General features: G+C 48.2%; 1 long non-coding RNA gene across 1 annotated transcript; it reads left to right on the top strand.

Moving 5' to 3' along the window:
• Window positions 1–13310: 13310 nt before the first annotated feature.
• LOC132592821 (uncharacterized) lies at window positions 13311–21134 on the top strand. The gene is made up of 4 exons (XR_015947673.1): window positions 13311–14082; window positions 15481–15585; window positions 17480–17675; window positions 18848–21134. It is a non-coding gene; the product is annotated as an uncharacterized LOC132592821 (long non-coding RNA).
• The last annotated feature ends 338 nt before the right edge of the window (window positions 21135–21472 follow it).

Raw genomic sequence — 21472 nt, 5'->3', positions numbered from 1 at the left:
CTCTCCTCCATCATCTCCAAATCTTCTAGAGAGAGAGAGAGAGAGAGAGAGAGAGAGAGAGAGAGAGAGGTGACTAAGGGAGGCGGACGAGAGGGAAAGGTAGCGGATTCTGCCGTGATTAACCCCCCCAGGGGCAGTCACCCAGAAGTCCCTGCTCCATGGGACACACCTCTTCCAAAGGTGGGGTGGGGTGGGGTGGGGGGGAGACCCTGGCCTCGTAGGAGGCAGGCCTTGCCAAGGGGGACCCAAAAGGGACCTGCTCCTGCCTACTCACCTGGGAAGACTGGTGCAGATGGCCACAAGGGCCGCTGCACCAAGGGTGGCAAGACCACCGGGGCGGCCTGCCTCCTTGTGTGGGCCTCCACAGAAGGGAGCACCAGCATGGGCAGGTGCTGATGCGGAAGGGAGCACCAGGAAGCTCAGCTGGAAGGGGCTGCTTTCCCCATGGGGCCGCCTCTCCTCCTGTGCCCCACGGAGGACCTGATGCTCTGCAATGCCCAGCCCCAGGGAGATCCGGCTTTCATCCCCCAGAGCCAGGGCCTTTCCGGCCGGGGGAAGACTCTTCCCCCGAGAGACAGAGCAGCTCCGCCAGGCCGTGGGGCAGGACCCAGGTGGGCTTTCTTTCCTTTGGACCCGATCAGGAAAGGCTCTGGCTCTGGTGGAGGCCAGCGGATCTCCCTGGGGCCGGGCTCTTGCAGAGCGTCAGGCTTTCTTTTCTTTTTTTTAATATAATTTTTATTAGATTTTAACAAGAAATACAAGAAAAAAGAAAAAGGCACAAAAAAGAAAAATACATAAAAAAACGACAAAAAAACAACAAAAAAAGCAAAAAACAAAAACAGATTCAGACTTCCTCATTTCCCCTTCTTGAGTTCTTATTGTTAAAAATAGTTCTCGCATTTTCCCATTCTAACTTCACATTCTTTTTTCTAAATTTCAACTTTTTCATTGCTATTATCCATTCTCCTTGTACTTTAACCTCTTTTCTCTTAACATCCTCTCTCCAAAATTATTGTTACCTAATCCCTAGTCTCTTTCCCTTACCCAAAAATATATAAGATTCACATCCTAATTTATTACCCATTTACTTCCACCCACACAACAAAGTTCCCACCCCCCCTTCCCTGGAATCGAAGTCTCCAGATGAATCAGCCAGGTTCTTCATACAATCCTTAATACATTCCGAGATCAGACCATATTATTTCAGACAATACCAAATAATCCAGAACCTCTCAACCCACCCCTAGTCTGTCCCATACCAACTTTTGCCGAACTCTTGCCCCCCTCTTCTGTAATCCCATCACTTTGTATCTTTGCACCTTTTCATCCTCTTTCTGCCCCCCAACTGTTTGTGTCCTCCCCTCTCTCACCGGGGCACTGATTTTCCCAACCTCTTTTTTGGGGTGCTTCTTTGCTTTTACCCTCTCCTGTTTCACTTCTCTCACCAGTGAAACAGTGTTTTCTCCTACTTTCCCTCCCTGTTCCACCCCTCCCACCAGTAGAACAGTGTTCTTTTCAGGAAATAAATCCATTGGTTCAGCATATTGTCCTTCAGTATTATCTTTCTCCTCTTCTATGTTTTTTACATGCGTCACTCCAGCACAGTCCTGGTCTTCCAATCTTTTTTCTTCTCCCTTCTCCTGATCTTCTATTTCTGTTGGATCCTGTGTTTTACAGTCAAAAACAAATGTCTCGACAGTCTCTTCTCTCAGAAAGTTTACATCAAGCTTGGAGATGCTCACTTGCTTAGTAAGATCCAGAATTGTTGCCAATATTAAGTCCCACTGTGTGACTTCCTGTCCACTCTCTGGAACCTTCTCTCCTAATCCTTTGTCTAAAACCTCCTCCATCTTTGTACAGACAGGCCGTGGAGTTGAAATTTTAGTCCAATATATATGAAAAGTGAACAAATAGGCAAAAAGCCAAAAAGCCAGTCCCACTTGGTCAGAATCTCTCTCTTTACTCCTTCTTTTCCTCAGGGTCAATACTGAGCAGCCTCAAGGCAAAACAAATCCTCTCACTGTTTACAGCTCTCAGTCTCTCACATTCAGCCAAACACATTCCTTTGTATTGTGACGTTAATCAGCAGACTGACTGATCTTTCCTTTGACCCGACTCCAGGCTCGCAGGGGGCTTTTCTCATACTGTATCTCAGTCTTTTGCAGAGATAAATACACCGCTTACTTTTTCCTTTACTCTGCCTCAGGAAAAAGCTCTTTTTACAGCATTTCTGGGTTTTCTAGCTTGCTGCGATCTTTAGTTACTCAATCGGGGGGAGATGACTTCCCTTTTTAATCTCCGCCTCCCACTGCCAAATTCTTGTTTCAAATTGATTGGTTTCAACTTACTTCGTCCAGATCGTAACTTTTTCAGGAAGAATCCACCGCCTGCAGGTTGGAGGCTCGGAGCTTCGCTTCTTGGAGGTAACGATGGTATGCCTAAAATGGCTCCCGCGACTACCACTCGGCTGGCTCTCAGGGGCTCTTGCGGGCTTCCTGGGCAGCTGAGGAGTCGCTTTCTGGAGCTCCGCCAGGCAAAATTTGCCCCCTGGACGTTCAACCAGGGGTATTTACGGGGATCCGCGTGCCCCCGCGGATTTCCCCCCCCTCCGCGATGCCAGAAACCTCGCAGCGCGAGGTTTCTGCGCCTCCATTTTCCAGCGCGGCAGACCGGAAGTCCCAGAGCGTCAGGCTTTCAAGGGGGAAAGCAGCCCCTTCCAGCTGACCTTCCTGCCCTCCAGGCCCCTCCCTGGGTTCCATCCGCACAGACTTGGAGTCAAAGGACACAGGTTAGACCGGGTTCAAACGCCTCCGGAAATGGCCTAGATTTCAATGTCTAACTTCAGGCCATTTCCTTTCTTGCAGGATCCCTTTTGGGTTCCCCTTGGCAAGGCCTGCATCCTACGAGGCCAGGGTCTCCCCCCTACCCTACCCCTCCTTTGGAGGAGGCGTGTCACATGGAGCAGGGACTTCCGGGTGGCTGCCCCTGTTCTGCATTGCTGCGGGTCAAACTTTAGGCCTTTTCACTATCCATTGACTTAGGCGAGCCGTTTCCCTCCTTTCTTGCAATTTAAACCCAAATCTTCCTTCGTTCCACCTAATTCCAACCCATCTATCACACTGTTCCACCAATTGGGGCTCCGTGATCTAGACCAGGCTTCCTCAACCTCGGCCCTCCCGATGTTTTTGGCCTACAACTCCCAGCTAGCAGGACCAGTGGTCAGGGATGATGGGAATTGTAGTCTCAAAACATTGAACGGGCCAAGGTTGAGGAAGCCTGATCTAGAGAAACTTGAAAAGAGGGGCTCTAGGGTACAGGACGATTTAACTGAGTCTCAGCGTAACTGTTTGAATGACTGAGTCCAGGGTGTCGTACATTCCTAATCGTTCCCAATCCCACGTAGGTATGTTATGCCCAAGGTCCTGTGCCCAACGAATCATAACTGCTTTGACCTCCTCTTCTTTCACTTCCCAATCGAGAAGGAGATTGTACATGTTGGATATAAATTTTCCTTTTGCAATTACTAATTTCTCTTCCTGTTTTGATATTTATTTAGACAATCCTTTTTGTCTATCCTTACCCAAATATTCATTTATTTGAAAGTATTGGAACCAATCATTTACATACATTTGGATGTCTTCATTTTTTTAGTTTTAATTTGTCCTCTTCTTCTTTTAATAATATTTGGTATGTTGCCCAATGGTTTTCCATATTTTTGTTCCTTTCCACTCATGGCTTCTACTGGTGAGGTCCATCCGGGAGTTTTTGGTTCTAACAGGTCTTTATATTCAACCCAAAATTTTGTACAATGATTTTCGAGAGTCAGCAACGCGGGCAGTGTGCCTTAATTGGGAAAACACTCTCATTTCTAGGAGACATGTTCTTTTCCCCCTCCCTGTAATTATTAAAGAATATAACTGGACAGACATTCCTTTCGTTGGATCTTCTTATTTACTGCCAGGTGGGAGGAAGCCCATTCCCCCAAGTTTGACAGATGATGATGATGATGATGGGAGGGACGAATGGCAATGTGGGGAGTGAGTCTTCAAAGTGAGCCCTTGTGGGCCAATTGCAGGCACACAGAATTTGGATATGAATGGCCCACCCAGGTGGGAGGAGAACATCTCTGAGTGGACACAGCTTGAGAAGGCACAACTGCAGGGGAAGGGGACTTTTGCAGAGCCGGGAGATGCTGGGGGTCATCTCTTTGGTGCCTCAGCTTTCGGCCTTTGCCAACCATGTTCCCCTCAAGAATGGGGCAGAACCACATTATCCATGGAGATGCAGCCCATCCCCTTCCTACAAACACCCCAGGGCATCCCTAGAGGAAGCAGGTGCAATGCTGCAGGCATTCCTGGAGGATTCAGGGGGGGATTTCTGTTTCCAAGAGGGACCCGACCCCGCAGATTCTGCATCCCCTTCCAGCTGCACAGCACAGAGACTCAGCTGGGCTAGGAAGATGGAGGAGTCTCCCTGGGCAACTTCTAGCATCCTTCTCCCCAAATGTCAGCGACCTGCCATGTGTGTTAGTGTGGAACCGCCCTGTTCCTCCTCTGGATGGCAGCTGTCAAGGAGCTCCATCTTCCCCAAATATCACACGGAAGGCTGGAGAGGAAGTCTTGGCCATTGGTCCTACTTCTGCTCCCGACTGCCATTGGCTAGCATTGTTACTTTGAGATACAAGGTGGTCTTTATCAGGTAACCATATACTGCACCGGTACTGTATCCAGCGCTGCAGTGAAAGTGCTTGCTGTTTGATATTGCACTTCCCCCTTAGTGGACTTCTGTAAATTGTAAATTTTTACTGGGAATACAGAAGTAGGGGAGGAAATCCCCCCCAAGGGACACTACATTCTTTCTGTATGCCGCAACTGCTGTGAAGAATTGGAAGAGTCAAGACATACCAACTATAGATAAATTGGCAAATGAAGATGATGGACTTTATGGAACTCGCCAAACTGACAGGGAGACTCTGCGACCCGGAAGAAGAGGAGGTGGAGGAAATGTAAGTTATATCTTGGAAATTATTCTAATACTTAATATCCTTTAGGGAAAGGGTTAGAGGCTGTCGGTGTAAATATAGAGCAGGCATCCCCAAACTTCGGCCCTCCAGATGTTTTGGACTACAATTCCCATGTTCCCTGACCACAGGTCCTGTTACCTAGGGATCATGGGAGTTGTAGGCCAAAACATCTGGAGGGCCGCAGATTGGGGATGCCTGATATAGAGAATAGGTTAAGTTTACAGAATTATTCTTTAAAGGTAGATTTTGATGAGGTATTAAATTCTGGAACTGCCAAAGAGGATTTGATATGCATTTGATATACCACTGTATTCTGCTCTGGTCAGACCTCACCTGGAGTACTGTGTCCAGTTCTGGGCACCACAGTTCAAGAAGGACGCTGACAAGCTGGAACGTGTCCAGAAGAGGGCAACCAAAATGGTCAAAGGCCTGGAAACGATGCCTTATGAGGAACGGCTTAGGGAGCTGGGTATGTTTAGCCTGGGGAAGAGAAGGTTAAGGGGTGATATGATAGCCATGTTCAAATATATAAAAGGATGTCATATAGAGGAGGGAGAAAGGTTGTTTTCTGCTGCTCCAGAGAAGCAGACACGGAGCAATGGATTCAAACTACAAGAAAGAAGATTCCACCTAAACATTAGGAAGAACTTCCTGACAGTAAGAGCTGTTCGGCAGTGGAATTTGCTACCAAGGAGTGTGGTGGAGTCTCCTTCTTTGGAGGTCTTTAAGCAGAGGCTTAAGGAGTACGGCAAGGTTGTCTATTGTATATTGTCTCCCTGCTTATTTAACTTATATGCAGAATTCATCATGCGAAAGGCTGGACTAGATGAATCCCAAGCCGGAATGAAGATTGCCGGAAGAAATATCAACAACCTCAGATATGCAGATGACACAACCTTGATGGCAGAAAGTGAGGAGGAATTAAAGAACCTTTTAATGAGGGTGAAAGAGGAGAGCGCAAAATGTGGTCTGAAGCTCAACATCAAAAAAACCAAGATCATGGCCACTGGTCCCATCACCTCCTGGCAAATAGAAGGGGAAGAAATGGAGGCAGTGAGAGATTTTACTTTCTTGGGCTCCTTGATCACTGCAGATGGTGACAGCAGTCACGAAATTAAAAGACGCCTGCTTCTTGGGAGAAAAGCAATGACAAACCTAGACAACATCTTAAAAAGCAGAGACATCACCTTGCCGACAAAGGTCCGTATAGTTAAAGCTATGGTTTTCCCAGTAGTGATGTATGGAAGTGAGAGCTGGACCATAAAGAAGGCTGATCGCCGAAGAATTGATGCTTTTGAATTATGGTGCTGGAGGAGACTCTTGAGAGTCCCATGGACTGCAAGAAGATCAAACCTATCCATTCTGAAGAAAATCAGTCCTGAGTGCTCCCTGGAAGGACAGACCATGAAGCTGAGGCTCCAATACTTTGGCCACCTCATGAGAAGAGAAGAATCCTTGGAAAAGACCCTGATGTTGGGAAAGATTGAGGGCACTAGGAGAAGGGGACGACAGAGGACGAGATGGTTGGACAGTGTTCTCAAAGCTACGAACATGAGTTTGACCAAAGGGCCATTCCATGAAAAATGAGCCTGACAAGCAAAAAAATATTTTTAAAATATACTTATTTTACTTATAGTTTCATTAACTAAACATATTAAAGTTCAATATTCCAAAGAAAAAAAGAATTTGAAATTATTTTTTTCATGAGAAATTTGAGCTTGAAGTTTCAGTATCACTTTTCTGATTGTGTAGCTTAATTTTGTTCATTTAGGTTGGCATTATTTTTTAAAGATAAACAAAAATTGTGGTTGTCATTGTTGGTATATTATTAAAGTGAAGAACTTTGTCTACACATTGGACTTGAAAATTTTTAAATAGGTAAGTTATTTCTATTTTATTTTTATTATTGAATGGGATGCTGTTTCAGTGTCCCACCCGTGACAGCAAAAGGTACAAAAGTTTATTTTGTGATAAAACTAATTTATAGGTTATGTTTGTTTTATTGTGGGAGTATGTATTAGAGTATAACACACCTATCAATAATAAAAATGCAGTTAATTAATGTAAACACCATGAAATTTTAATAATTCTTTTTCTGTCCCACCCGTGACAGTTTTCAATGTTGTAGCTTGAGTTAGTGATTTCAGCTCTCTGCAGACAGGAGACAGATTCCTCATGTAATAATTCTTTATTCTGGCAAACAAGACTGAGGGACTGAGGAGAGGGGAACTAGCTAGAAAAGGATACATTTTGGAGGGAACAATCTCAAGCAATCACAAAACTGTCTTTTGGTGGAAACCAATAAGACTAAGGAGCCAAATGCAGCTGCTTGAATGAACCAATGGTAGCTGTTCCTTCTGGAACATAAAGGCAGTTACCGTTACTTTACCCTAATGCGAATACATACAGTAATACAGATAATATAACCTTTGAATCAATACACAAAATGGGGAAGACTACATCTGCAGAACGTATGAGAAAGCTGCGTGAAAAACTAAAACAAGATAAAAACAAATGTGAAAGCTTCAAAGAAAAGGAGAGGGTCAGAGATAAGAAGAGGCGAGAAAAGATGAAGTTGGTAAAGAATTTGTCTGCAAAATCACTTATGGAATACAGACGGAAAGAAACTGAGCGCAAAAGAAAGTACAGACAAAAGATAAAAGAAAAAGAATCTAGGCCAATTGGCGACACTACTATTCCAGAGATTGGGTCATTTAAATGCCCACAATCTCTTGGAAAGGCTGTTACCAAAGTTAAAAGAGTGTTGCCATTAAGTCCACGGAAAAGAATAGCCGTGGTACGAAAGCTTGTGTATGAGAGTTCACGTCAAGCGCCAAAAACACTATTTGATAAAAGCCCTAAACAGAACACCAAAAGTTCTGTTTCACAAGATAATATCTCAAAGGTCCATGAGTTTTATAATTCAGATGATATTAGCAGGCAGGCACCAGGAATTAAGGATGTCAAATCTATTAAAGATCCAACAAGTGGAAAAAGAATCAAAATCCAAAAGCGGCATATGAATATGACAGTCCAAGAGGCCTATGCCTTATTTAAGATTGATAACCCAACAGTTGAAATCAGCAAATCAAAATTTTATGAACTGAGGCCTAAAAATATTGACTTAGCTTCTCAAATGCCACACAATGTTTGTGTTTGCAAATACCACGCTAATTTCAATTTCCTAATTGAAGCCATAAGTAGGGAAGACATTTTTTTCCCTTCCACACATTCTGATCTTTTGAGCCTTACTTGTTGTGATTTGGAAAATGAAAAATGCATGAATGGTGAATGCAAAAAGTGTGTACTTAATTTGCACACCCTAATTGATGAAGACTTAAACATGTTGTCTGAGATTTTCTGGAAGCAATGGAAAGATGACTGTTCTAGCCGGCCTAAGGTTTTTGAAGCAAAAGGAACCATAGAAGAAGCTGTCAATGAGCTACAAAATCAATTTAGTAAATTTAAGAAGCACTTCTTTGTAAAGCGATTACAAGCTAAAGCTTTCAAAAATATGAAGGACACAGTAGCTGATGATGAGGTGATTCTTCAAGTGGATTTTGCTGAAAACTATTTGGCAACATCGCAAGCTGAAATCCAAAGTGCACAGTGGACCCACAACCAAATCACAGTATTTACTGGTTGCGCTTGGACTCAAGGCGAAGTACGTTCTTTTGCCGTGGTTTCGGATCACTTAACCCACGACAAATACTCAGTATATGCATGCCTAAAAGCCATAATTGAAGAACTTAAGAAAGAATTTAACAGACTGACAAAGGTCAAAATCTTTTCTGATGGGTGTGCTGGTCAGTTCAAAAATAAGTACACACTGTCCAATCTGTGTTTTATGCCTGAAGACTTTGGTGTTGATGGGGAATGGTTGTTGTTGTTTTTGCTACATCCCACGGCAAGGGTGCCGTGGATGGGATTGGTGGATTAACTAAGCAAGCAATTTGGAATGCAGTGAAACAAAGGAGAGTAGTAATCAATTCAGCCTCAGATTTTGTTAAGTGTGCTGAAAAAGCAGTACCGAGAGTGAAGTTTGTCCTTTTAACACCTACTGATATCAGTGCAAATATGGCGATGCTAGATGAGCGCTGGACTTTGGTGAGGAAGATTCCAAACGTGCAGTCCAACCATTTTTTTAAAGCTAAAGACAAAAGAAGTTTAGTTTATGGACCTTCTTTTCAAAAGTCCACCCACGTAGTCTTCACAGAACTGTTCAAGTTAAAAGTTTCTGATGTTTACAGAGATTCTGATAGTGACACAGAAAAACAAGATGGTGTAGCAAGTTGTACAAATGAAACAGATGTGCCGGTGGTTGGAGTGAAGCCGTTCGTTGATGGAGTGACTATTGGGACATATGTTTTAGTTGAATTTGAAACAACTACAAAAAGACAAAGAACCAGGCCTACTAAATATAGATATGCTGCAATATGCCAAAGTAATGTTGAAGATGATGGAGAAGTCAAGGTGATGTGTATGCGAGCAGTTAACAATTCTCGAAAGCTGTTTCAAGTTGATGAAAAAGACATATCATATGTGCAGTTTGAACATATTCTTAGTATCTTACCCCAACCTAATGTTAAATGAGTCAGAAGGAACATTTTTTATGAATTTACTGAAAATGTAGATGTGTTTGAAAGTGGTTGATTGGCCCAGAGATGGACTAGAACAGGGGTCCCCAGACTACAGCCCGGGGGCCGGATGCGGCCCAATTAGCCTGCCAATCCGGCCCGCGACGACCCCCGCCGCCCGCTCTTACGGCGCGCAGCGCGGCAGCGCTCCTCCGGGTTGGGATAAAAGCGTCGAAAATCCTTTCTGCGCATGCGTATGGGCCTCTCCCGACCCGGAAGAAGTCATTTCTGGTGCACTTCCGGGTCGGGGGAGGCCCACGCGCATGCGCACAACGGATTTTCGGCGCTTTTTCCACCCGGGAAGCGTGCCGCCGCGCCAGTAAGCGCCCGTGCGCATGCACACGGGCGCGCACTCCCCCGCCCGCCGGCCCGCACAGGCGCGTGCTCCCCCGCCCTCCGGCCCGCTGCGCGATCGGCGCGGTGGGAACCGGCCCAAACGCCGGTAAGTCTGGGGACCCCTGGACTAGAAGAAAATATTTTTAATAGATTTTAATTTTAGTAAATACAACATTATACTTTGTAGGCTATGGTAGATAGTAAGTATAGTAATAGCAAAAGGTGTTTTTTTTTGTAATTATTCCATTTTTAACAACCTTAATTGTATGTTAAATCGAGTGTATGTCAGACGCGTCCCACCCGTGACATTTCATTTTCCCACCTGTGACAGCATTTTTTCCTTAATTTTGTTGCATTAAATTTCTTAACCTAAATTTCTGATTGCATAGTTGTAACCAATAAACATTGATTTAAACAGATATGCTGAGTTTATAATTGATTCAACTCCCAACTCACAGAGTTTTTCCATAAATCAAACTTATCTCAAGCTCCATGTGCTTTTTTTGTCCCACCCGTGACAATGCTTTAACATTTAATAAAATTGTCAAAAATATCCATAAAAATATTAAAAAATTAGTAAAATGTTCAGTATCTTATTAAGAACATAGTTCAAATTTTGGTTGTTAATTTTTATGTATATTTACATTCTTACACATGTGTGAATACCAAAAAACATGGTCCAAGTGTCCCACCCGTGACAATGGAATGGCCCCAAACTGCGGGAGGCAGTGGAAGACAGGAGTGCCTGGCGTGCTCTCGTCCATGGGGTCACGCCATGGTACTACTGTATAGAGGACAATATGCTATGCTCCTCCCCGGTGGTAGGAACAGGGAAGAGGCCAAAACTATCTGGGCTGAGAAGGAAGCAGATTGAAGAAGGAAGAAGGAAGGCAATTTTGCAAGAGAGGCAGCAGCCCCAAATGCTCTGCATGGAGATGGCTGTCTGGCTGCTCGGCAGCATCCTTGGCTTCAGTTTCAGAAAAGGAAAGTTCTTTGCCCCCGCCAGCCCTGCAGCTGATGGCAGGCAGGGATGTCTGCGAGGGGATTAGTTGTGGCGCTGCGGGTGGCGCTGTGGTCTAAACCACTGAGCTTCTTGGGCTTGCCAATCAGAAGGTCGGCGGTTCGAATCCCCGCGACAGGGTGAGCTGCCATTGCTCTGCCCCAGCTCCTGCCAACCTAGCAGTTTAAAGCACACCAGTGCAAGTAGATAAATAGGCACCTCTGCGGCAGGAGGGTAAACTGCGCTCTGGTTTCCGTGCGCTCTGGTTTCCGTCACGGTGTTCCATTGCACCAGAAGCGGTTTAGTCATGGTGGCCACATGACCTGGAAAGCTGTCTGCAGACAAACGCCAGGTCCTTTGGCCTGAAAAGCAAGATGAGCGCTGCAACCTCATAGTCACCTTTGACTGGACTTAACCATCCAGGGGTCCTTTACCTTTTCTCAGAAGAGCCTGCTGGATGAAGCCAGTGGCCCATTGAGTCCAGCATCCTGTTCTCACAGGAGCGTTGGCCGGATCCAGCAGGTTCTTCTTCTCTTATCTTCTTCCCCTCCAAGCTCAGAGGCTGTGGGTCCTGCCAGGGCCACGACTGTGCACATTCTCCCCTAGGAAACATGCCTGGCACCGAGTCCGGCATCCTTTGGACTGGACCCAAGAGGCCTTTGTGGGCCTTGACAGAAGAGCCACCCAGAAGAGGAGCAGTTCCAGGCAGATTCAGAGCTCCCATGTGTTCTGTGTGGTTTTAGGAAGAGAGAAAGCGAGACTGCGGACAGTGTATTGCCTGCACTGACTGGCAGCAGCTCTCCAGGCAGAGCTCTCTCCCAGCTGTTATAAGGAAAAACGGCTCCTTTTCCCTTATGGGGTATCCAAGGGCCCATATAGAGTCCTTAAGTGGTAGGGGTGGTAGGAGAAAATAACAGAGGCCAACCACAAAGCGGCTAGTCGGCCTGATTTTTATTAAAGGAACTGTTGCAACAGGGTCCCCACTCACCACACAGGAGGGAGAACTCTGAAAAATGGTGCCCGAGCCCTTATATAGACCTTTGAAATTGCCCAAGACCACCCCAAAAACATCATACATACATCGCAGAAGGAGGCGGTCTGCAGCAGAAATCCTGCCTGCCAGGACACCTGATAATGGTCACTGATTGCTTCCGCTGGGCAGCCTGGCTATTCTTTTGTGATGGTAAATACTTGATTTCCTGAATCCAGGTCACAGGCTCACCCTATTCCTCAGATTGAACCTGGGACCTTTTGCTTGAGAGACAGAGCTCGGGTCCCTGAGCCCTTTGCTTGACGTCATTTGTGTTCTGTACCCCATCCATCCTGAGATCTATCACGATGAAGAGCCGGTTATAAATGGTCCCAGTTGATGAAGAACAGCACCCAGAGGCCTTGCACGGTTTCCATTGCAGACTTCAGTCTTGCAGGGGGCTCTGCTGCAAAGGCAGCCTCGGTCGGGCTCTGGCTGCTGCTCTGCACCTGTGCTGGGACCGAGGCACCCAGGGGTCATTTGTGGGGAGTCCAGCCCCCGCCCCGCCCCCCCTCTTGCTGGCAGTTTTTGCCCTGCCTCCGTGGGTCCCCCCCCCCCGCCCCAATGGCACCCGCTGCCTCCAGGAAAGAAGGGTGTCCGGGGGGAGAGGGACCTCAAACAGGCCTGGAGGAGTTTCCCAAAAGGTTTAAGATACACACAGTCACCCCAAGGAATCCATTTTATTAGAAGAAGAATTTCATGTATCAAAAGGTGGAGGGAGTGAAAGTGAAGAAGAGAAAGAAAGAAATCTCATCGGTTCACATGTATACAGGTGGGTCTCAGCTTCTGATCCTGATACAGAGGCAGTAGATTTCTTGAGAAGCTACTATATTCTGGTCTGGTCCAGGCAGGGCTCTTCTGTACTCATCTAGCTACCAGGACCAGTGGTCAGGGATGATGGGAACTGTAGTCCCAAAACATCGGGAGGGCCGAGTTTGCCTGGGCCTGTACAACTTGTGTTCTATAGGGGGAATGGAGAGCAGGCACTACGACTCCCAGAGGGCAATGGGAGAGCCGGCTCCTCCTCCTCCTCCTCCTCCCTTTCTCCCCCCCGCCCTTTCCGAGTCCTCCCCATTGGCCGACTCCTCCTCCTCCCTTTCTCCCCCCCCCGCCCTTTCCGAGTCCTCCCCATTGGCCGGCTCCTCCTCCTCCCTTTCTCTCTCCCCCCCCCCCCCGACCGTTCCGAGTCCTCCCCATTGGCCGGCTCCTCCGACTCCGTATCTGGGCAAAGGCCGGGCCCCGTCAGCCAATGGGAGTCGAGAGTGGGGCGCTGGGGGCGTGGCCGGGCGGAGAGGCGTTGGAGTTGACGGTTGGCGGTTAGTTCAAGATGGCGAGTAATGCCTGGCCCTCGGTCATTCTCGTCGGCCTCCCTAGCCTCTCCCCTTCCCCAAGGGACCCCCCAGACTCTGTGCAGAGGTAGCAATGGAGGCACCCCTGGGACTCGAAGAGGAAGCAGCCCCGGACGGAGGCGGCTCTCTGCACATGCTCAGGAACCACGCCAGCCTTGGCCCTCGTTCCCCCTCCCTCCTGAGGTAAAGAGACGGGCCTTACTCCAGCCAGCAGCCCTGGGACTCGAAGAGGAAGCAGCCCCGGACGGAGGCGGCTCTCTGCACATGCTCAGGAACCAGGGCAGCCTTGGCCCTCGTTCCCCCTCCCTCCTGAGGTAAAGAGACGGGCCTTACTCCAGCCAGCAGCCCTGGGACTCGAAGAGGAAGCAGCCCCGGACGGAGGCGGCTCTCTGCACATGCTCAGGAACCACGCCAGCCTTGGCCCTCGTTCCCCCTCCCTCCTGAGGTAAAGAGACGGGCCTTACTCCAGCCAGCAGCCCTGGGACTCGAAGAGGAAGCAGCCCCGGACGGAGGCGGCTCTCTGCACATGCTCAGGAACCACGCCAGCCTTGGCCCTCGTTCCCCCTCCCTCCTGAGGTAAAGAGACGGGCCTTACTCCAGCCAGCAGCCCTGGGACTCGAAGAGGAAGCAGCCCCGGACGGAGGCGGCTCTCTGCACATGCTCAGGAACCACGCCAGCCTTGGCCCTCGTTCCCCCTCCCTCCTGAGGTAAAGAGACGGGCCTTACTCCAGCCAGCAGCCCTGGGACTCGAAGAGGAAGCAGCCCCGGACGGAGGCGGCTCTCTGCACATGCTCCCTGAGAAAGTCGCAGTGCAAAGCCGACATGGGGTGCAGCCTTGGAAGCCTCGGAAAATGCACCCCATGCCAGCTTTGCGCTGCGAGAAGCGGCGGTGGGAGAAACTAGTGCTACTGGACAACTGGGCAATTTTTAATACCGTATATATTTTGATTGCGTCAGACCAACACTGCTACCTACCTGAATCATGTGCTATCCCCCCCTGTAATTGATATAGCATTATCTGCATAAACTGTTCCTTTCTCTCATTATTCACATATACTGTGCTGTTCCCCAAGATTCATTTATACTATATATAATCTCTTGTTGATTTCTGTTTGGTATTATTATGCTCACATCTTTTATGAACTAACTTTGGCTGATGTATTTACACTAAACCTTTCCAAATGGATTCTAGTCTCCAATTTGGTTGCTCCCCTCTGAGCCTTCCGCATCTAGAAGAGACGATGTGCAGAGAACAACGTCTGGGATGTAACTTGCTGCCAATACTTGGCAATGGGCTGTAATTACCTTAATTGAATTTACTGTGAGTTTATAGATGACTGCTAAAGATACGCAGTCTGGAGAGAGCCTGTGTGGTGGTGTGGTTAAGAGCAGTGGACTCGTAATCTGGGGAACCGGGTTCGCAATCCTCCGCATGCAGCTGCTGGGTGACCTTGGGCTAGTCAGTCACACTTCTCTGAGGTCTCTCAGCCTCGCTCACCTCACAGAGGGTTTGTTGTGGGGAGGGAGGGAGGGAAAGGAGATTGTGAGCCGCTTTGAGACTCCTTAGGGCAGGCATAGGCAAACTTCGGCACTCCAGATGTTTTGGCCTACAACTCCCATGATCCCTAGCTAACGACCAGTGGTCAGGGATGATGGGAATTGTAGTCCAAAACATCTGGAGGGCCAAAGTTTGGGGATGCCTGCCTTAGGGTAGTGATAAAGCAGGGTATCAAATCCAAACTCCTCCTCCTCCTCCTCTTCTTCTACCTAGATTTCTCTCCTGATCCCCCAAAAACCAGTACCTGCTTGAAAGAGCCCCAGATAGCTTTTCAAAACATGTGTGCATGTAAAGCTTAGTCTGTCTGTGTCCACAATCAGAGTCTGAGGAGCATGCATCGAATATATAGCCTCCAGGAGTTGCTTTTATAATCAAGGCTAATAGAAATAAATGTGGCTCATTATCTCCGTGATTGAGCTAGTTACAGGGCCTTTTTAAAAGAGGTCTGTTTCAGAGTAATAACAAAGTGGGTTGACAGAAATGTCGGCTTTGGTAGTCTCCCGGTCAGTGTTCCGCTGCTTCTGAACTTTCTCTTTTGATTTTTCAGGCTGTAAAATGTAGAATGGAACGAACCTTTTGCCCTTGCTTTCCTTGAATGAAATTGCATTCAGTTTCTGATGAAGAGCAGTGCAGCCACCTGTCTAGGTCCCAGGTATGATCTTTGAATGGTTGCCCCATTTCACTTGACTTGTTGGGTAGTGAATTAGGCCAGGACCTGATCCAGATTCACTCTGTGCATACGGCACATGCACCCTTGTCTCAGCGACTTTGGAGCAACCGGTTATAAAAGGAGATTGGGGCTCTGTTTGTAACTTTGGGGAGAGGGTTCAAATGCTAACTTCAGGATACAACCTTTTCAGGTCCTTTAGGGGGGCTGGAAAAATCACGGCGTGCTTTTAGGCACCATCATCTCATTTTCACAGGTTGGCAGCCAGCCTTTAGGTACTCCTCCTAGAGCTAGAGAAATGGCTTAAAGCTGCCATTTAGCAACGTTTGACCTCTAGCTGCCCATATTTACATGTTTATTTCCTTACATATAGCCTTCTCTTTCATCCTGGAGCCCAAGGTAGCGTACATGCACCTGTGCTTCTCAGGCAGTCTCCCACCCAGCACTAACCAGACCTAGACCTGCTCAGCTTCCCAAAGGTCGTGGCATCATGTTCCTTCTGGCCCTACCCTGGGAGTAGATCAAACAGTGAATCATTTCATTGTACGCACTGATTTCCTGACAAATTAGATCCGGGCTTTTGAGCTTCATTTGCCTGCCTAGCTAACTCCCAATTTGCCCTTCCTTACTCAGAGGTATCAGAGAAGGTGAGACAGAGTTTGGTTGGCATGCTTTGACCTGCTTTTATATTCTGACATTTTTAAAGAAAGGGGGGGGGATCTCATGGATAATTTTAACAACTAAACCCAGTTGACAGCAAGTCCAACATGCTCTCTGCTCCCATGATACACAGTATATATACATATATTTGTCAGCCCCAGAGACGGTTCCTGTTTGTGTGAAAGTGTGTTCTCTGTATTGACCCTTAGAAGGAGAAGTTAGTGCCATGTCAAGAAATGTAGGTCTTTTGAAGGTACTGTAGATGACTTTTCGATGCCTTAATTTTCTCGCATGTTTCATCTACAAGAAGTTCTCTTCTGCAGGCAGATGATTCAGTAGATCAGCCCTGGTTGATCAGCTTGCAGTCTATTGGTATTGTGGTTATTGCTGCCACCCACCCACTTCTTGGGTGCTGGCTGGGCCCTTTGAAGCCAGAGAGAAGCCACCCCACATTGATATGTAGTGAATTTCATATTATAGGATGTGCCAGCCCCAAATGACAGACGTAAGGGAACTTTCTCTAATTGCCTTGTGAAGAATATAGGAACAAGGCAGCAAAAATTAGGCTTGTCCTCCTCTCTGCTCCTCTGTTTGGTATACAAAATAATTGAGCTTATTCTTTTTAAAATGTTGAGAATAGTCAGGTGGCAGATGCGATAACTGGGGTTTATAAAAAGACTATTATTCTTTGGTTTATGGTGTAACCATGCAGGAGTCTTCGAACCAAGCACAGTGGCCGAGCTTAATGCTTCAGCCCCGGGGGGGGGGGCAGAGAGCAGGCGGGGCTGGGGCTCGTCCGGGGGGCGGGGCACCCAGCACGGGCGGGGAGACACCCGCGATGGCACCCTGCCGGGATCGCGCTCCCAGGGGCGTGGCGTGGCGCTCCCCCTGCACTCCTCTTCCTCCGCCAGTGACCAAACATTCGGCCCCTGTCTCCTGACGGGATGAGTAAGTCCAAGGTGCAGGGTTCTTGGTGTTGGGCAGGATTATCCTTGGGCCTCCTCAAGTCTGGGCTGGTTTGTTTTTGTTCATTCAGAGTTTTTCCGGCCCTGGGTTAAGAGGTAAGCAAGCAAGGGAAGGGGGGTGTAGTGGCTGTTCCCCATTGCTCCCCCCACCGATCTTTTCCCCACCTTGTTTTGGAGTGGCCTCTTCTGCCTCTGGGCTGCCATCTTTTTCCCATCCTTCCTTCCTTCCTTCCTTTCTTGCCTCATCCCCACAGTTCATCACTACAGCTCTGCTATTGATCGGAATCCTCACCATCAATGAAGAATGCGGGTGCTCTTCCTCGAGTGTGCACCCATGCCTCGAGTGTTGGGCTGCTGGTTGCGGTCATCGGCATGTCCTTGGGGATGAACAGAGGCTTGCCACCAAGGATCTTCACAGCCGTTGCTGGATGGGGGCTGGAGGTCTTGCAAGTGAGTGCCTTTTCTCTGCCTTAGAATCATGGGAGTTGGAAGGGACCCTGAGCATCATCTAGTCCAACCCCTGCAATGCGGGAATCTCGACTAAAGCACCCAGGACAGGTGGCCAGCCAACCTCTGCTTTCAAACCTCCAAGGAAGGAGAGTCCACCACCTTCCGAGGGAGTTTGTTCTATTCCCGAAGAGCTCTTACTGTCAGAAAGTTCTTCTTAGGTTTTCATTGGAATCTCCTTTCCTGTAACTTGAAGCCATTGGTTCATCTCCTACCCTCCACAGCAGGAGAAAGCAAGATTGGTCCATCTTCCCTGTGGTGTACCTAGGAGTTCTTCCTTTTAAAAGTACAAAACGAGAGTATAAAAGAGCTGCGGGTGGAAACAGGTCTCCTGTACTGGAGGCAATAAATTGATTCCGAATCCTGTTTTGTGTAGTTGGGGATGCAGAGTGGGAGGTCTTGATGGCCAGGTGGTCTTTATGGCCAGGAGCACCCTTCTGTTCCCCTAGCTCCGCTGGAACCCCTTTGGGACAGCTATGCCTTGGCCATTGCGCTCCATGCTCTGGCAACTTCCAGACTGGATTGCTGCAACACGCTTTACTTGGGGCTGCCCTTGAAGACACCTCAGCCAGGGATGATGGGAGTTGCACTCCCACAACCTCTGGAGGGGCCACCCTTGCATGAAAGGCTCATTTGTGAGGGACGTAACTGAGGGGCGGGCAGTACAGGCAAGTGATGGTCCAGTTCAGGGATGGGGAAGATACAGGCAGGAACCTTTTTGTGTGCGTCCAATGGATGCACGGTCATGCCCCCCCCCCCGCTGCTGACCTGGAAGCGGCCCCAAAATGAGGCAGGATGGCTTTTGAGTGCTCCACCAACACCCATGGGGGTCAGGAAGGAAACCTCTGCTCAAAATGGCTATCACCTGTAGTCGGCATCCAGCAACAAGAAGGTCTCAGCTTGCCCATCCCTGGACCAGATCCTTTTGAATACTGCCACCAGGTCTACAAAGAACCATGTGGGCCCCAGTGGTGCTGTCAAAGGAGCAGCTGAGCTCAGTTTCTGCTCTCGGCTTCTCCTGTTGTTGTTGTTGTCTAGTCGTTTAGTCGTGTCCGACTCTTCGTGACTAGGCTTTTCCTAGAACTGAATCAAACCAGTTCCCCCCCCCCCTTCAGCGCATCAAATGATTGGTGGTGGGTCCCAGTGGTCGCACCGACGTTGGGAAGCCTCCTTGGGATTTTCATCTTCAACATCTTCATTGACTTTCACAATCGCCCTCGGCTGGATGGGACTAGGAAGCCAGACTGCGAGGGCGACGGGAACGTCGAGCAGAGACTGCGAAATCTGGACTCGAGTCAGCCGGATGCTGTGACCACAGTGCCCAAGAGCGGGCAAGCAGGCATCAATCTATGTTCTTTGCTAACAAACAGAGTGCACTTTTTTCCGGGGGGGGGGGATAAGGAAAGGCTGGAAGGTGTAATTTCATTCCTGCCCTGTGCTCTTCCCACTCAGCTGCTGCCAGTGAGCTGCATCTCGGTGCTCATGTCAGAGCCTTGCAAAAATCCTTTTCGGCAGGGATGTTCGAGGGCTGTGCTGTGAGACGCTGCCCTTGAAAAAGACACCATCGCTTTAGTACAGACTGGTTGACCCAACGTCTTCCTAGTAGACAGAAGTAGCCTCACCCACCCCCTGCTGTGCACTCAACTAGACAGGTGCAAGAGGAGTGCACTGTAAAGGCCTAAAAATTGGAACAAGACTCCAGCTCAGTTGATAGAGCATGAGACTCGTAATGTCAGGGTCGTGGGTTTGAGCCCCATGTTGCGCAAAAGATTCCTGCATTGCAGGGGGTTGGACTGGATGACCCTCGGGGTCCCTTCCAACTCTACAATTCAATGGTAAGCAAAGTATAAATAAATATAAGCCGCCTTGAGTCCCCATCAGGGAGGTAAATATATAATAATTCTGGAAACAATTTCAAGCCGAGCATTTTTGTTTCCGATATACAATGCTGGCAAGAGAGGAAGGCCCCCAGGTGAATCAAGCATATGATCCTCGGATGCATGAAGGGTGTTGGAGAAATTTGATGAATTTGCTTTGTTTACGTTGTCCCAGGCCGGGGGAAAGAGAGGCTCCTTTCCACTGACATCATTTCCCCCCTGATGTCAGGATGCTGTGACCTCATGTCTCCTCCTAGGAATGCTGGTGAGGAGGGGCCATCTTCTGAGAGTGTTGTTGTTTAGTCGTGACCCCATGGACCAGAGCACGCCAGGCACTCCTGTCTTGCACTGCCTCCCACAGTTTGGTCAAACTCATGTTCGCAGCTTCAAGAACACTGTCCAACCATCTCGTCCTCTGTCGTCCCCTTCTCCTAGTGCCCTCAATCTTCTGAGAGTGATTTTACCTTATCTCCTTGAACTCCTCAACAAACTGGCAGCCTCTGGTTGCTAACCTTTACAGCAACCCCTGGAGCAAATTTCATCCAAACTTGTGGTGTATTTAATCCAAAGGGTTAAACTCCTCAACACAACGGGCCAGGGGTGTGCAGGTGTGGCCTCCACTGGGTTTTGCTGGGTTTTTTGGGCCAAGCAGGTTGAGGCAATATTATATCTATTGAAGTAAATTAATTTATTAAATTTCTGTGGCACCCTTCATCCGAGGATCATTTGCTTGTTTTACCTCCACGGTCTTTCTCTCTTGCCAGCTTTGTATATCAGAAACAAAAATGCCCGGCTCGAAGGGCCAGGCCTGGAGGGCAGGAAGGTCCGCTGGAAGGGGCTGCTTTCCTCACGGGGCCGCCTCTCCTGCTGTGCCCCACGGAGGACATGGTGCTGTGCAAGACCCCGGCCCCAGGGAGATCCATCTGGCCTCCCCCTGAGCCAGGGCCTTTCCGGCCGGGGGGAAAGCTCTCCCCCCAAGAGACGGAGCAGCTTCGCCAGGCCATGGGGCAGGACGCAGGTGGACTTTCTTTCCATTGGACCTTATCAGAAGTAGTTTCCGGTAAATGACTCTGCAATTGTTATTCTACAGCCTATTACGTTTGCGTGTTGTTTCATCGGATCTAATGATCAGCCATTACAGCAATTTAAACCCAAATTTTCCTTTTTTAAGAAAGGGTGGCCTTTCTTTCTTGCTAGCATTGTATATCAGAAACAAAAATGCCCGGCTTGAAATTATTATTAAAATTATTATATATTTACTTCCCTGACGGGGACTCAAGGCAGCTTAGGGAGCAAAATAAGACATTGGGGGCAGGTGGGGAAATCTACAATTTAAAAACAATTAAACACTGATAGAATTAAAACTGTGTATGTGTATACAAATTAGAATATTTCACCATACAAAAATTGCAAGAAAAACAGCAAAGCACAGGCCCTTTCATTAATAGCCCATTTTTATTTTATATTTCTGTATACTTTGCTTGCCACTGAATTGCAGCCTCTGAAGGGTCCTGCGGGGACCCTGGCCTCGTAGGAGGCAGGCCTTGCCAAGGGGGACCCAAAAGGGACCTGCTCCTGCCTACTCACCTGGGAACGCTGGTGCAGATGGCAACCAGGGCTGCTGCACCAAAGGTGGCAAGACCACCGGGGGGGGGGGCTGCCTTCTCGTCTGGGCCACCGCTGCTGATGCAGAAGGGAGCACCAGCATGGGCAGGTGTTGCCCCTCCTGCGCCTGCTGCCCCTCCTACTCCTGCACCTGCTGTTGCGCCTGTTGCTGCTGCTGCCGCTCCACCTCCGCTGGCTGCACTTTATTTTTAAAAAATCACTTTAGAAAGTATGCCATCCTGCAAGAAAGAAAGGAAA

The sequence above is a fragment of the Zootoca vivipara genome, unplaced genomic scaffold (genome assembly GCF_965207765.1).
Source record: "Zootoca vivipara unplaced genomic scaffold, rZooViv2.hap1.1 HAP1_SCAFFOLD_29, whole genome shotgun sequence".
Classification (NCBI taxonomy): Eukaryota; Metazoa; Chordata; class Lepidosauria; order Squamata; family Lacertidae; genus Zootoca; species Zootoca vivipara.
The sequence above is the reverse complement of the archived record's forward strand: the minus strand, read 5'-3'. Positions and strand labels throughout refer to the sequence as shown.